The sequence below is a fragment of the Nycticebus coucang genome, chromosome 8 (assembly GCF_027406575.1).
Source record: "Nycticebus coucang isolate mNycCou1 chromosome 8, mNycCou1.pri, whole genome shotgun sequence".
Classification (NCBI taxonomy): domain Eukaryota; kingdom Metazoa; phylum Chordata; class Mammalia; order Primates; family Lorisidae; genus Nycticebus; species Nycticebus coucang.
In genome coordinates, this window is record NC_069787.1 from 133,154,646 (window position 1) to 133,171,091 (window position 16,446).

Consider the following 16,446-nt stretch of genomic DNA (forward strand, 5'->3'; position numbering starts at 1 on the left):
TGCACAACACTTAGCACACGGTGACAGCTCAGTCAGAAGAATGGGTGAACCAATGAATGGATGAACCTGTTTATCATCTTTGAGAAAATAGACTCAGACTCTCTTAAGTAACTCGCCTAAATTTAAAGAGTTAAAAATAGGCTGAGTCAGTGTTCAAGTTTTTCTGGACTTTAAGGCTTTCCTTTCCCATCATGCATCTGCCAGGCTGGAAATAAAGTACCAAGAAAAATTACCAGAACAAATAGAGTTGATAGAAGGCAAATGAAAGTATGATGGTGTTCCAGTTCACAAACTTGGTGGCTTTAGACAACAGGCACGGATTCCCTCACAGCTCCCCAGGCCGTGAGTCCCAGTCAAGGTGTGACCAGGTTAGTTCATTTGGGGCTCTGTGTGCTGGGCATCTCTCTCTGAGCAGCTGGTGCCTGTGGCGCTCCTGGTGCGCCCGGGCTGGCAGCTGCCTCTGTCACCACGCTGCCTTCTGCTCTCTGTGTGTCCTCTGTTCTTGGATTTAGAACCCACCTCAGCCCAGTATAACCTCATCTTCAGTTATAGGTGTATCTTAATTACATCTGCCAACATCAGTTATAGGTGTATCTTAATTACATCTGCCAACATCCTCTTTTCAAATACAGTCATATTCAAGATATCTGGAGTTACATCTTCAAAGTATCTTTTTTGGAGAGGCAGAAGAAAATATGCATTTATGTGTAAATGGAGCCTTTGAGTTCAAATTCAAGGGTTCAAATTCAAATTCGAGGCTCAGCCGTCTACCCCTTGCGTTTCTCTCAACCACATGCCACAAATTCTGACCACTCTTCCTTGAACATAAAGGGGTTTCTTCTCAAATAATCAGACAAATCTGGAGCAGGAATTCCAGACTGGAGGCGCAGCTGCTCAGAAGGACCCGAGGTGCAGGCTGTCTTGTCCCTTGGTCTGCCTTTTGTAGAGCAAAGTTGTCACACGACTGTTGCTGACTGATCACCTTATAGCTGGCTGCCATTTCTCGGGGCCAAGCAGCAGAAAGTCTTTTTCTTTTTCCACTTTTCCTTTTTCATTTTTTAAAAATCCATTCAGGAAAAAAATAGCTTTCCTGAAAATTTTACCGAAAATCTCAGACTCCATGTTACAGCCTCGAACACATGGTCGTCCTCATCTAGGAGGGAGTTTCGGAAGGTGTATATTTTAAAGGTCATTGTCGAGTCCTGTTGGCAAAGAAGAAAGAGGGAAGACTTTGAGTGCCTGTGTCTTCAGGAGGGCTCCGTTTGTGCTTTTGGGATCACTATTATGATAAACATCATTATTCTTAATATTTTAGTTGTGGGTAGTGCTGGTCTATTGTATTCATAAGGAAAAAATATTTTTTTATTTATTTAAATGTTTGTAGATTTTTAATTCCATGGAGAAAAAAAGTTGTTTTAATAATCAGTCTGTTAGGTTATATAATACTTTACTAATAAACTATCTTGACGAAGGAGAAAAATGTGTTGGAAAGTGTCCCAGGAGTTCTGGGCCCGGAATAGTAGGGTAGTTGAGTGATTATGTAATCCTTGAATAAACTCCCAAGACAAACGAACAAAGCATTGAATATATAACTTCAAAATATTCCATTGATTCATTGTCAGGAAACCACTATTAACTTACAGCATCTTATTGATTCAGTGTGATAAATGAAGCATTTTAATGGGGACTTTGATTCTGTAATGATTCCGTTTCTAACATCTTTGGAAATCTTAAATCAGCCAGGAAAACAACTAGCAAGCCTTGAGCCTTGTGGGTGTGATGTTTGCTCTGCAAACCTGGTGCCCTTTTCCTCTTAGATACAGCCACACTCAATTAAAATCATGCAATGTTGGCTAAGTAACAGGGCAGCAACCAACATTCAAACTGTGGAGAAAAAATTCCAAAGTGTGTCTGAATAATAGGAAGCAGGAACTCAAAAATAGAAACTGTTTTTGCTGTGATCACACCAGTGCAGCCGTTAGAGATTTTTCCATTGATTTGGGGAATGTGGGAGACGCAAGTTAAAAATAAGTAGCTGTAGCCACATTGTCAAGACTTTGTTCTATCACATTTAATTAATTAGAAATTTGGAAAAGTTAAGGCTCTTATATAGATTCTTTACTTGTCTTTAGTTCTATTCTTAGGCTTCCTGTTCATATTTAGTAGGAGTTTCTAGGACATATGGCTAGCTCTTCTTCCATTTTTTTTAATGCTTAATATTAAGGTAATTAATTGAGAAAATGCTCATGATAAGACACCATGACACTTCTGATTTCTCAAATAGGACTCAGGTGCGACTGACTCTACTTTCTCTCAGATGTTACGTCACAAAACTTTATTTCAGGGCAAAGGATGCAGATGTTTCAGCTCTGTCATTTCTCCCAAAGATTATGGAATTAGAAAGGATGAAAAACCCTAGAAAACTCAGGGAGGCAGGACCCAGAAGATTTTTCAGACCACAGCCCCTAAAATGGCCATGTCTCCACTCACAGTAGTTCTCTGAATGGCACAGGCACCTTCTCACTGTTCTTTAAAAATTATTATTATACCATGGCTGCCTGGGAAGCACCCAGCCACATGTGCCTCTGCTTCTTATATTGCATGGTTAGATACTTTCCAGAGCCCTCAAATATGTTCAAGATGTACAACATGATGTTTTGATATACATATATACACATGGAAATAATTACTATAGGTAATTATTTATTACTATTAATACTATAGGAAATAATTACTATAGGACATAAACATGCCCATCACCTTCCATGGCTGTCCATGCTGCGCGTGCGTGTGTGTGTTAAGAACAGACTTTCAGTAAACAGTACAATGTTGTTAATGGTAGTCTTCTCACTGTACGTGGCATCTGCAGACTATTTCTGGTATGTAACTGTAACTTCGTATTCCTTTTACCCATATTTCCTTCTTGCTCTGGTAACCTCTATTCCACTCTCTACTTCAATGCATTCAACTTATTTTTAGATTTCACAAAACACTTTTTCTAGGATGAGTTTGTGAACTTTCTAATCAGATCTTGTATGATGACAGCTCTGATGGACATGCTAGAAAAAGAGTTTCAAAATTGCTCTGAAGGGTGGACTAGGTGCTGGTGTGGGCGTACTGCTTTCCGAGGGGAGTGCTGTGAAGGTGACCACAGTGATAGTCAGCAATGAGGCAGGTAGCACTTTTTCTAGGACAAGTTTGCAAACATCATTGTCTGACCTTGTATAAGTGAGATCATACAGTATTTGTTTTTCTGTCATGGCTTATTTCACTCAGCACAATGTCCTGCAGGCTCATCCGTGTTGTTGGGAATCTCCTTTTTTAAGGGTAAATATTATGCTGTTGTATTTGAATACCACAATGCCTTTATCTGTTCATGTGTCCAGGAACACCTGGGCTGCTTCCATAACTTGGCTCTTGAGAATAGTGCTGTAGTGGCTGTGGGAGGGCAGATATCACAATAAGATGCTGATTTCATTCCCTGGGTGTATATAGACAGCAGATGGATTGCTGGGTCATGTAATTCTACTTTTAATATTTTTGAGGAACTTCCATGCTGTTTTTCATAATGGTTATACTATATTACATTTACACCCACGGTACACAAAGGTTCCCTTTCTCTACACACTTAGGAATACTTGTTGTCTCTTTTTTGTTTTTATAATAGCTATCCTTAAAGGTGTGGAGTGATGTCTTGCTGTGATTTTGTTTTGTATTTTTCTGATGAAGAATGATGTCTAGCCTCTTTTTATATAGGTATTGACCTTTTTTTTTTTTTTTGCAGTTTTTGTCTGGGGCTGGGTTTGAGCCCACTACCTCCAGCATATAGGGCCAACGCCCCACTCCTTTAAGCCACAGGTGCCGCCCCATGTGTTGAGCATTTTTATGTCTTTGAGGAAATGTGTATTCAGGTTCTTTGCCTATTTTTAAATGGAGTTATTTGGATTTTTTAAAATACTGAGTTGTGTGAGTTCCTCTATATTTTGAGCATTAATCCCCTATTAGATACATGGTTTACAAATATTTTCTCCCAATCTGTAGGATGACTTCATTTCATTATTTCCTGTGCAGAAACAAGTTAGTTTGATGTAGTTTAATATTAATTCATCTTTTTAAAAAAATCTCTCAAAAATAGATACAGAAGTAAATTTTCTAAATGTAATAACGACCATTTATGGGAAGCACACAGCTAATATGATCATTGAGGAAAAACCAAACGTTTTTCTTCTAAGATCAGGTGCCAGGCATTGATGCCCACTCTTGCCCCTTCTATTTAAAACAGTATTAGAAATACAAGCCAAGAACAATTAGATAAGAAAAAGAAATAAAAGGCATCTAAATCAGAAAGAAAAATGCAAAATTGTCCCTGTGTGCCCCCCATACTCCAAAAAATACTGTTAAAACTAAAAAATGAATTCAGTGAAGTAGCAGCATACAAGATCAACATACAAAAATTAGTTGCATTTTTCTACATTAATAATGATCTAGCTGAAAAAGATACTAGGAAAATGATCCCATTTACACCAGCATCAAAAATACTTAAAACACTTACAAATAAATTTAATCAATGAAATAAAAAAATTGTGGGCTGAAATCTAGAAAATGCCAATGAAAGAAATTGAAGAAGACATAAATGAATTGAAAGGTATCCCATGGTTAAGAATTAATACTGTTAAAATGCCCATACTATCCAAAGTATTATACAGATCTAATGCAATTTCACTCAAAATTTCAATGGCATGTTTCATAGGAATAGAAAAAAATCCAAAATGTATAAGGAACCACTAAAGGTTCTGAATATCAAAATCATCTTGAGAATGATAAACAAAATTGGAGGCATAATACTTTCTCATTTAAATTACATTACAAAGATATAATAATCAAAAAAGTATGGTGCTGGCATAAAACGGACACAAAGACCAGCAAAACACAATAGAGAGTTCAGAAATGAACTCAAGCATATACCACTAAGTAATCTTCAACAAGGCCACGAAGATAATTCGATGGGCAAAGTGCAGTCTTTTTAATAAATGGTGATGATAATACTAGACAGATAGCTACATGCAAATGAGTGAAATTGGACCCTAATTTAGACCATACACAAAAATAAACTGAAATAAATTAAAGATATAAAAGCCCTGACACTATAGAAGTAAACACCCTGGGCAAACTCCTTGATATTTGTCTCTGCAATGATTTTTTTTAGCTATTACACCAAAAACTTAGGCAACAGTCAAAAATAATGAATGGGACTATGTATTTTCACTGCTTTTGACTTTCTGTGAGTTTTTTTTTTATTTTATTTTTTTAATTAAATCATAACTGTATACAATGATATGATTATGGGGCATCATACACTCACTTCATAAACCATTTGACACATTTTTATCACAGTGGTTAACATAGCCTTTCCGGCGTTATCTCAGTTACTGTGCCAAAACATTTACATTCTACATTTACCAAGTTTCGCAAATACCCCTGTAATATGCACCACAGGTGTGATCCCACCGATTCCCCTCCCTCTACCCACCCCCCCCTTTCCCACTTCTCCCTATTGTTAAGTTGTAGCTGGGTTATAGCTTTCATGTGAGAGTCCCAAATTAGTTTCATAGTAGGGCTGTGTACATTGGGTATTTTTTCTTCCATTCTTGGGATACTTTACTAAGAAGAATATGTTCCAGCTCCATCCATGTAAACATGAAAGAGGTAAAGTCTCCATCTTTCTTTAAGGCTGCATAGTATTCCATGGTATACATATACCACAATTTATTAATCCATTCGTGGATCGATGGGCACTTGGGCTTTTTTCATGACTTAGCTATTATGAATTGGGCTGCAATAAACCTGCAGAAGACTGAAATTTTTCTGTGAGTTTTAAATGAAGCCTTGTATTATGGCAATGACAAGCTCAGGCTTTAAGCTCTCGGGAGCTTTTCAGGATCCTTTCTTGATTTCTTTCGGGTCCTTTGCACTTACGAACTTTCCTTTTCACTTACAACATGCTTCCCTTTCCCTGTTTTCTTTTACATTCCCTTCAGGTCTTATTTAATTTGTATCCCATTCCTCAATTCTGAGATTCCCAAGTACTCCCTTCTCTCTTTTGGCATGTATCATATTTAAATGATTAATAACTTTAAAAATTATTTGGCTTGGGCGGCACCTTGTGGCTCAAAAGGGTAGGGCACCAGCACCATATACCAGAGGTAGAGGGTTCAAACCCAGACCCCCGGGCCAAAAACTGCAAAAAAAAAAATTATTTTGCTAGCATCTTTCTTTCTTGGGGCAACTTAATGGGGGAAAGCCTGCCTCTGCTTCCCAAACAGCTAGGACTACAGGTACACATGACCACACTCATATAATTTTAAATTTGGGGGGTTAGAGGCAGGGTCTCACTATGTTGTCCAGGTTGGTCTCAAAATTCTGAATTCAAGCTATCCTTCCACCTTGGCTTCCAAAATGCTGGGATTACAGGCATGAGACACTGGGTCTCAGGTGTGCAGTGTGAGGCAAGCCTTCAAGCTAAGTTCGCATGGAAGATGAGACTAGTGGGTTATTTACGGTCTTCAGTGACAAACAGAAGAGTTTGGATACATAGAGAAGGACTTTGAAGAGTTAGAGTAGGGGACTATCAAGGGATTTAAAGCGTCCTTTACCAAGATCCACCTGAAGGGAATGTGAATGGAATCTTTCTGGGATTTAAAGCGTCCTTTCTGGGATTTAAAGCGTCCTTTACCAAGATCCACCTGAAGGGAATGTGAATGGAATCTTTCCATTTCTCTCCTCCAGGGGGAGGAGAGAAATGGAAAGATTTCATATGCTTATGTCATAGTCCAAAATTGGGTAATACAGATGAGAGAGAAGTGGGAGACAGAAAAGAGGCTTGAGGAAAATTATACAAAACTTTATAAAGTTTAGCTATGTGTTGGAATCAGATTAAAAGATCAAAGAAGACTGCAGGGTTTTGATCATGATTTATCAGAAGCCCCAAATAAACAATTCGGCAGAGCAATCCTGTTAGGGAGAGAAAAGAAATTCATCATCAAACCAGTTGAAGTTGAGGCCCTTGCTCAGGACATTCAGATGGACATTCTCCACGGGCAGTCGGGAATACGGCCCGGGATGAACGAGGGTCAGTAAAAGAGAAGGACATTTGGTCTCCCCAACAGAGAACTCGGCAATGTTGATGAATCACAGTGAGTTAGAGGTTCAAAGCAAGTAGCAGGAGATCTCAAGGTAAATCCATAATTATGGAAGCAAGGAGTGGGTGAGGCTTAGAAAGGAATCCGCGAAGATGGCCAAGATAAGATTGTGTCCACAGAAGGCTGGGGGCTGGAGGCTGATCAGCCTCAGAGGACAGTCAACCGTGAGGTTGCAGGTATTGGCTGTGGGCCTCACTTTCCAGAGCAGAGAGGGTATATCTGGGGTAAAATGTTGATAGTAATTTGCAAACCTCCCTACTTTTTCCCTTAAACTATTCTGAGTATGTCATCTATGAATTTCCCCAACTCCCTTATAAACCTATTTTTTTACTCCCACAAAGATCTGAGGAAACCCTTGTTCATAATTTCCACACAGTTTATACCATCTTTGTAGGACATTCCAGCATCAGTGTAAATAATCTTGGCTGCAGAATGAGATCAGAACTGGAGGTCTAGACATTGCATTCTGCAGTCACGTTTTTCACTAATTAGATGCATGATCTTGAGGAAGCTGCTTAATTTCACTGGGGCTAAATCTCCAGATATGTAACAGGGAAGGGCTTGGGCTATATGCTAGATTTAGTACTTTCTAAATTTATCTTTAATTTGTTTTTCTCAGTGTCATGGTTTCTTGGCTTTGTTTACAATATTTTAAAGGCAAATTTATTTTTGTCATACAAGTCTTAAAACTGGGCCTATTCTCAATATTATCACACCTTTCTAGACAAACTGCTCCCGACTACTTATATTATATCCCTTGTCCTTATCCCACATATGAGATGGAGAAGTAACTTATTTTAGTAGCCAGAATGGTGGCCCCAAGGGGTAGCAATTAGAATAGAAAGATGACCTAAATCTATAGATGCGAATTTAAATGCTTCCGGTTTATAAATCCTATCATACTGAAGTTTTGTGTATTACTTAATGCAGTAACTCAGAATATTGAAGATGCATCCACAGAGTTAAAAATAGAAGGCTTAAATATCATAGCAAGATGCGGAAGAGGAACCAGACATGACATTAATGGAATTCACTATTTTTCGAAATTGCTTAGGGCATACTTATGTCCCTCAACAATATATAGAAATTTGTAAAATATCATTAGCTTCTACATTTTTTTACTCCATGAACAAATTATCTACTCAAAAATAAAGCATAAGAACTAAAAAATATGTTACCGGGTTTTATTTTTAATTTTTTAATATTAGTTAATGCAATTTAAACCTGATTGCACTCTTAGAAGATGATTTTTAGATTGTAACCATATTTTAAGAAATACATGTTTCAAAGGTGGGCTTTAGGAAACCAAGATAAAAATAGGTGGCTTAAGTGACAACGGGATGACTAGTCAATGGTGAGTCCACAGATTAATTATGCAGAATTGCAGAAGATAACCACTTCCTTTAATATCTGGTCTCATGAAACGCTCACATGATTCTGTGAGAGCTCTGATTTTTGTCATCATTGTTTTATAATTAGGAAGCTCTGGTTTTTCAAGAATTTTTCCCTTTAATACATTTGATATGCAGAATGTCCTTATTAATCCCTACCTTCAAATTAATTCCCCACCCAATTTTTTTTTTTATTACAGAAGAAATTAACATTTTTAGGAATTTTTTTCTAGGACTAAAGTAAGAATGTGGGAGGTTTATATGAATACAATGGAGGCACACGATCCAGTTGGCATTTGTTTGGTCAGTGAGTGAATGTTACCAATTGCTTTAGTGAGGCCCATTCACACAACAGCTGTGTGTGACGGCCATTGCATCAATGCTAGTTACTGGGTAAATCTTCCAACCCCTCAAAATGAAAGCGTACGGTTCCTTATGCCATATTGCAAAAGCACATTTCTCTCAAGGCTCATACTGACTTCAAATAGCCTTAAAAACACATCTGTTTTTTTGTTTCTCATTTATGTAGAAAAATTGGTGAATTTCTTTACCAGTTGGAGTTGAATAGAAGATTCCTCTACTTAAACATATTGAAAGTTGTTTTAAGAGAAAATGTTAAATCTCTTAGATTCGCTTTCCTTTACTTGTGCAAGGGGAGAGGAGAGAGGTTTGTGTGATCTGAGGAGGAACCCGTGTTGCCTTTCTGTATTTGGAGCGTGGCTCTTACTTTGCTTGGCTCTTTGCGTTATGAGGGGATTTCAGAGAGGAGTATGTTTGTCATGTCTAATCCCACTTTGGTAATGAAAGCATCCCGGGAAAAAAAGTCATATGCAATTGCATTTTGATTAACTGTAGAGTATAGAGGGTCATTACCACTAAAATAGTTATTTCTCAATGATATACTTTAAGTGCAAATATAAAAGAGGGGTTACTTCTTTCGATGTTCTATGTTGGTGAAGTATTATTTACCAGTCCCTCTGTTAACCTGGCATTTCTCTTCCTAGAGATGTCTGTATGTTGGCAGAAACAAGACAAGTTGTGTTGAATGGTGTTTATTGGGGTGGCCCTTAAAGACGTTCAAAATTTAAAAATACCTTCTAATTTATCAAATAATGAATGTCATATTTTTCAAATCATTTCAGTGTCTAGAATATGCAAACTTTTGAAAATATTTACTCTACGTGCTATATTTATGATAATTATTTATTAGAACACCTTATTCCTAGGCTATGTTAAAAAATAAAACAAAATTTGCAATTTCAAGTCTTCCTTATAGCATGTTGAAAATTTCTTCGCATACTTAGACTAATAGTTATAGTTTTCCTTTATTCATATATTCTGTGAAAATATAAAGCTAAAATAAAAAAATATTTTGATCTCCTTAACAACACCATTATCAGAGATCTTATTTCTTCTAACACAGGAACTTGAATACGAAAATGTGTAAAACAGACTCTGAAATTTTTAAATAGGTGTACTTTTTTTTTTTTCATTTATAGTCCAACCAAGAGGACCAAGGTAGGCTCAGTCTTAAAAGTAGATAATATAATTTAAACATTTAAATACATTGGGATATTAAAAGGATCTTGTAGCATAATTAGATGTGGATTAGACCAACAGCTCAGGTTTTCCATTCTGTTTTCTTTAGAAATGAATAAGTAAGTGGGTTGAACGTTAAGTTAACTAAACTCTGGCTGTTAAATCAACCATCTTTCATAATCCTGAATTAATTTTACCCACTGTGTTAGCCTCCTTCACTCGACAGGTGCTCAGAGGCTCCCTGGAATTTCAGAAGAGGGCTGGCAACTCTATTAGGAGTTTCAAGACAAGAGGGAGCCAGAGGTAGAGTTCAAGCTCCTTTGGGTTTTATCCTTTGCACTGCCTAGTAGGGCAGACGGTCTTCTCCAAAACTGCCCTGAAGCCGCAGAAGGGAAGGCACACAGGGTATTCCAGCTGGAAGGCATCGGGGGACAGCAAACCAGGCTGACCGCTGGTCACAGGCCTGACAGATGTGTGCAGGTCCCAGGTTTACTCTTCAGTGGAAACTGTTAAAAGCTGGAATGTGTCTCCGCACAGTGTGCTCATTTCACTTCATTTTGGTGTGCCGTGTTATTTGTTATGACTTTAAAATTGACTTAAACTTGAGTGAGCTCAAATCTGGAGCGTTTTTCAAAGTTTGAGGAGGCGGGACGAATTCCAGTCATAGGATATCCAGTAATAGTAGATTCAAACCCCGGCTCTGCCAACCTGGGTCCAGCAGGTATGACCTTCTGACGCTCCTGTCCCTCATCTGTAGATGAGTTTGTAACACTTTACACAGACTCAGAGATACGGCAGGAGCCCGGGGCACGTAGTAGGGACTCAAAGTCCTTGTTCTGGACCTCATTTATCCTTTTTCCTTTATCCTGACTGATTCTTATTTTTCCCTCTCTCACTGAGTATTATGCTTGTTATTAAATTATTTTAGGTCAGAGCAGTCCTTCTCTCCTTCTAACAACTCCCTGAGAGTTTAACACTTGTCATTAAAAAGCAATGGTCTTGTTGGGGAACTGATGGGGGAAACTTAGCATCCTATTATTATAAGAAAAGTAGGGCTTTTGGTGTTGACATTTAGTGCTGTTCTGAGTTTCAACTCATATATTCTGGCTGGAGTATCTTATTGTGGATTTTAATCCGACATTTCACCTTTTCTGGAACAGTACACTATCTTCAGCATTGTCATGGGCAATTGTGGGATGAGATGATGTTACAGAACAAACGACAAGCTACATTTTTTCTCTCTCTTCTGATTCTATTTCTGGGTCTATGGATTCTACCTAAAGAAAGGAAAATACCTGCTCTCTACAGTTTTCAAGATTTTTTTTTCTTAAATCATGGCTTTTGACAGATAGATCTGATCACTGCTAAGACAAGTGGACTGTCTGTAGAAGTGACACTATAGAGTTTATACCCATGGTGGTCACTGTGCAGTCAGCACCACCTTAACAGCTGAACGTGTATTCCTTGTTCCTGTCACGTGAAAGCCCTATCACTATCCCTCTGCTATAGATGCGAAGTGGAGGTACAATATGTTAAGATGACAGAAGTGTCTGTGCCAGGAGTGGAACCCAAGCAATCTGGTGCTAAGGATTTACCTTATCTACCTTAAAACGTATCTGTGATATCAGTGAAAGCTGAGATCAGTCTCTGTCTCTTAAAATCACACTGCTCAAAGTGTCATCCTTGACTAGAAGGCACCAATAGGACCTGGAAACCTACCAAAAATGCAGAATCTTAGATCTACCCCACACCTATCCATTTATAATTCCCATTTAAACGAGATGAGTAGCAGGCATATTAATGTATGAGGAAGTGCAGACCCAAAGCAGTGTGTCTGCCATCATATGTGGCCTTTTTGTATGATGCAGGGAAAAGGAAATTAAAGAATTTTAAATATTAAAGGAATTAAGATTTAGAGACAATATACTTTGATCTATATTCAATCTCTTCCTTTTTAAAGGGGTTACATGCTGATTAAATATATATTTAAGAATAAATATTTATAAATTATTAAGAATTTAATAAACATTTATTGAGGGCCTGTCACCTGCCAGCCTGGGTGCCACACAGGATGAGGATACAAAGATGTGTAAGTCATGCGCTTCTGGAGCCCAGCGGAGCAGACAGACTCTTTTTTTTTTTTTTTTTTATTAAATCATAGCTGTGTACATTAATGTGATCATGGGGCACCATACACTGGTTTCATAGACTGTTTGACACATTTTCATCACACTGGTTAACATAGCCTTCCTGGCATTTTCTTAGTTATTGTGTTAAGACATTTATATTCTACATTTACTAAGTTTCACATGTAGCCTTGTAAGATGCACCGCAGGTGTAATCCCACCAATCACCCTCCCTCCACCCACCTCCCTCCCTTCCCTCTCCCCCTTCCCCCTATTCTTAGGTTATAACTGGGTTATAACTTTCATATGAAAGCCATAAATTAGTTTCATAGTAGGGCTGAGTACATTGGATACTTTTTCTTCCATTCTTGATATACTTTACTAAGAAGAATATGTTCCATGGAATATGTTCCATCCATGTAAACATGAAACAGGTAAAATCTCCATCTTTCTTTAAGGCTGCATAATATTCCATGGTGTACATATACCACAATTTATTAATCTATTCGTGGATCGATGGGCACTTGGGTTTTTTCCATGACTTAGCAATTATGAATTGGGCTGCAATAAACGTTCTGTACAAATATCTTTGTTATAATGTGACTTTTGGTCTTCTGGGTATATGCCTAGTAGAGGAATTACAGGATTGAATGGCAGATCTATTTTTAGATCTCTAAGTGTTCTCCACACATCTTTCCAAAAGGAATGTATTAATTTGCATTCCCACCAGCAGTGTAGAAGTGTTCCCTTTTCTCCACATCCACACCAACATCTCTGGTCTTGGGATGTTGTGATATGGGCTAATCTTACTAGAGTTAGATGATACCTCAAAGTAGTTTTGATTTGCATTTCTCTGATGATTAAAGATGATGAGCATTTTTTCATATGTCTGTAGGCCATGCACCTGTCTTTTTCAGAGACGTTTCTCTTCAAGTCCCTTGCCCAGCCTGCAATGGGATCACTTGTTCTTTTCTTGCTTATACGTTTGAGTTCTCTGTGAAGTCTGGTTATTAAACCTTTGTTGGAAACATAACCTGCAAATATCTTCTCCCATTCTGATGGCTGTTTCCTTGCTTTACTTACTGTGTTCTTGGCAGTGCAGAAACTTTTTAGTTTGATCAGGTCCCAGTAGTGTATTTTTGAAGCTACTTCAATTGCCCAGGGCGTCCTCCTCATAAAATACTCGCCCAGACCGATTTCTTCAAGGGTCGTTCTGGCTCAGTGCACAGAGGAGCACACAGGAGAAGGAGGGGCTGTAGGTCAGGAAAGATTTCATTAAGGACATAACATCAGAGCTGAGTATGAAAGATGGGGAATTACACAAAGGTGCCTGAATTTAGGATTTTTATTTGCAACTGGGCCAAAGAACATGATCAGTCAGGGGAAAAAGCTATTCAGACAAAAGGACATCAGTGTTGCTTCCCATGCAATCAGCGGGGAGCTACTGTCCAGCTGAGGTTTTACAGCTCTCCCCTGCCCAGTTCCCCTCTTAATTGTCCCTACCTTCTGACCATTTCGTCTGGTTCCTGACCCAAATTTGAAAGCCATTCTTGTCATGAATCATTATCTGTCACCTATGGGATCTTAAACTAAACCTGACAATAAATATCACATGCTTGTAACCCCAGCAAGCCTGGAGTACTTTGTGACCCCAGCGAGTCTGGTGTACTCGGTGACCCCAGCGAGTCTGGTGTATTCCTTCTGCAAATCTCCCCTTGCTGGAATCAGAGACAGCTCACGGTCAGACAGGTCAGACTCAGAGCAATCTGAGCACAGACCATCCCATCTCGCCAGTTTGCTGCCCTTTCCGTGGTCCATATATGATGACTTCATTCTTTTCCCCAAGTAAATGAAAGGTCAGAACAATTTTCTCTACAGTTTTGATGAGCCTGATTTTTAAACTAATTATGACACTGTATTGAGTGAGAAAAAAGGAACAGACCTTTGGACATCAGGCATTTACTCATATACTCTGGACCAAGTAGTGCATTAAAGACAGCCTACATCTCTCCAGGCCTGGCCCATGGACTACCCACATAGCATTACCTGAGAAAGCTAAAAACAATTCTAATGCTGACACTTTTTAATTTTTCTTAATTAAAATTTTTTTTTATTGTTTGGGATTCTTGAGGGTACAAAGAATTAGGTTACACTGATTGCATTTGTTAGGTAAAGTCCCTCTTGTAATTGTGTCCTATCTCCAAGAGGTGTGCCGTACACAGTGATCTCATCTCCCTCCCTGTTCCCCTCTCCGCACTTGCTCATTCACCCACCCCCTTTGTATTAGATAATCTACTGCCTTCATATTAGAATTAAGTACATTGGTTTCTTGCTTCGCCATTCTTGTGATGCTTTACTAAGAAGAATGTGTTCCAGTTCCATCCAGATTAATACAAAAGATGAACAGCCTCCATCTTTGTTAAAAGCTGAATAGTATTCCATGGTATACATATACCACAGCTTGTTAATCCATTCCTGGGTTGGTTGTCATATTTAGAGTGCTCCTTTGACTGCTTATAACACATTTCCAGATATGGATATAACTGAAATAAGAAGCAGTGAAAAGTAAGGAAAAATGTAAACTTGGCAGATTAAGCAAACTATTTCAGATGAAATAACATACTCGTCCAATCATTTTCAAACCAAATGTTTATCAGAATTACATCTGGTGAGTATTAAAAAGTCACCTTCTGGAATCTTTCTGTAGAGATTACCCTGAGATATCACCTAAACGGAGAGCGGCAGTTCTCAACCTGTGGGTTGTGACCCCTTTGTAACAATGAAAATACATTGTGGCATTAGGAAGGTTGAGAACCACTGCTCTAGATTTTTACTGTGATTTTTACTGCTTATAAAAAAAAGCAGTAATAGTTTTTATACAGTTTCTTTTTTTTTTTTGCAGTTTTTGGCCGGCGCTGGGTTTGAACCTGCCACCTCCGGCATATGGGGCTGGCGCCCTACTCTTTTGAGTCACAGGTGCCACCCTAGATCAGTTTCTTTTCTTTTCTTTTTATTGTTGGGGATTCATTGAGGGTACAATAAACTAGGTTACACTGATTGCATTTGTTAGGTGAAGTCCCTCTTGCAATCGTGTCTTGCCCCCTAAAAGTGTGGTGCACACCAAGGCCCCACCCCCCTTCCGTCTCTCTCTGCTCTCCCCTTCCCCCACACCCACCATGACCTTAATTGTCATTTATTGTCCTCAGATCAAAATTGAGTACATAGGATTCATGCTTCTCCATTCTTGTGATGCTTTACTAAGAATAATGTCTTCCACGTCCATCCAGGTTAATACGAAGGATGTAAAGCCATGGCAATTGCAACAACAACAAAAATAAACAAATGGGATTTCATTAAACTGAAAAGCTTCTGTACAGCTAAGGAGACAATAACCAAAGCAAAGAGACAACCTACACAATGGGAAAGGATATTTGCATATTTTGAATCAGACAAAAGCTTGATAACTGGAATCTATAGAGAACTCAAATTCATCCACGTGAAAAAAGCCAACAATTCCATATATCAATGGGCAAGAGACATGAATAGAACTTTCTCTAAAGAAGACAGATGAATGGCTAACAAACACATGAAAAAATGTTCATCATCCCTATCTTTTAGAGAAATGCAAATCAAAACCACCCTGAGATACCATCTAACCCCAGTGAGAATGGCCCACATCACAAAATCTCAAAACTGCAGATGCTGGCGTGGATGTGGAGAGAAGGGAACACTTTTACACTGCTGGTGGGACTGCAAACTAGTACAACCTTTCTGGAAGGAAGTATGGAGAAACCTCAAAGCACTCAAGCTAGACCTCCCATTTGATCCTGCAATCCCATTACTGGGCATCTACCCAGAAGGAAAATAAAATCCTTTTATCATAAGGACATTTCACTAGACTGTTTATTGCAGCTCAATTTACAATTGCCAAAATGTGGAAACAGTTTGATGCTTTTTTAAATTCCTCTGAAAAAGAATCTCTAGAGAAGGGTACCAGAAGGTAACTTTTAACACTCACTAGATATAATTCTGATAAACATTAGGCTTGAAAATGATTGGAAGAATGTATTATTTTATCTGAAATCATTTGCTTAATCTGCCAAGTTTACATTTTTCCTTATTTTTCACTGCTTCTCATTTCAATTATATCCATAGGAAATGTGTTATAAGCAGTCAAAGGAACACTGTAAA

At 38.3% G+C, this 16,446-nt stretch overlaps 1 long non-coding RNA gene across 1 annotated transcript; it reads left to right on the plus strand.

Annotated features, from left to right (window-relative positions):
* Nucleotides 1-241: 241 nt before the first annotated feature.
* LOC128592373 (uncharacterized) lies at nt 242-15,978 on the plus strand. Its single transcript, XR_008381851.1, has 3 exons — nt 242-368; nt 10,339-10,432; nt 15,543-15,978. It is a non-coding gene; the product is annotated as an uncharacterized LOC128592373 (long non-coding RNA).
* The last annotated feature ends 468 nt before the right edge of the window (nt 15,979-16,446 follow it).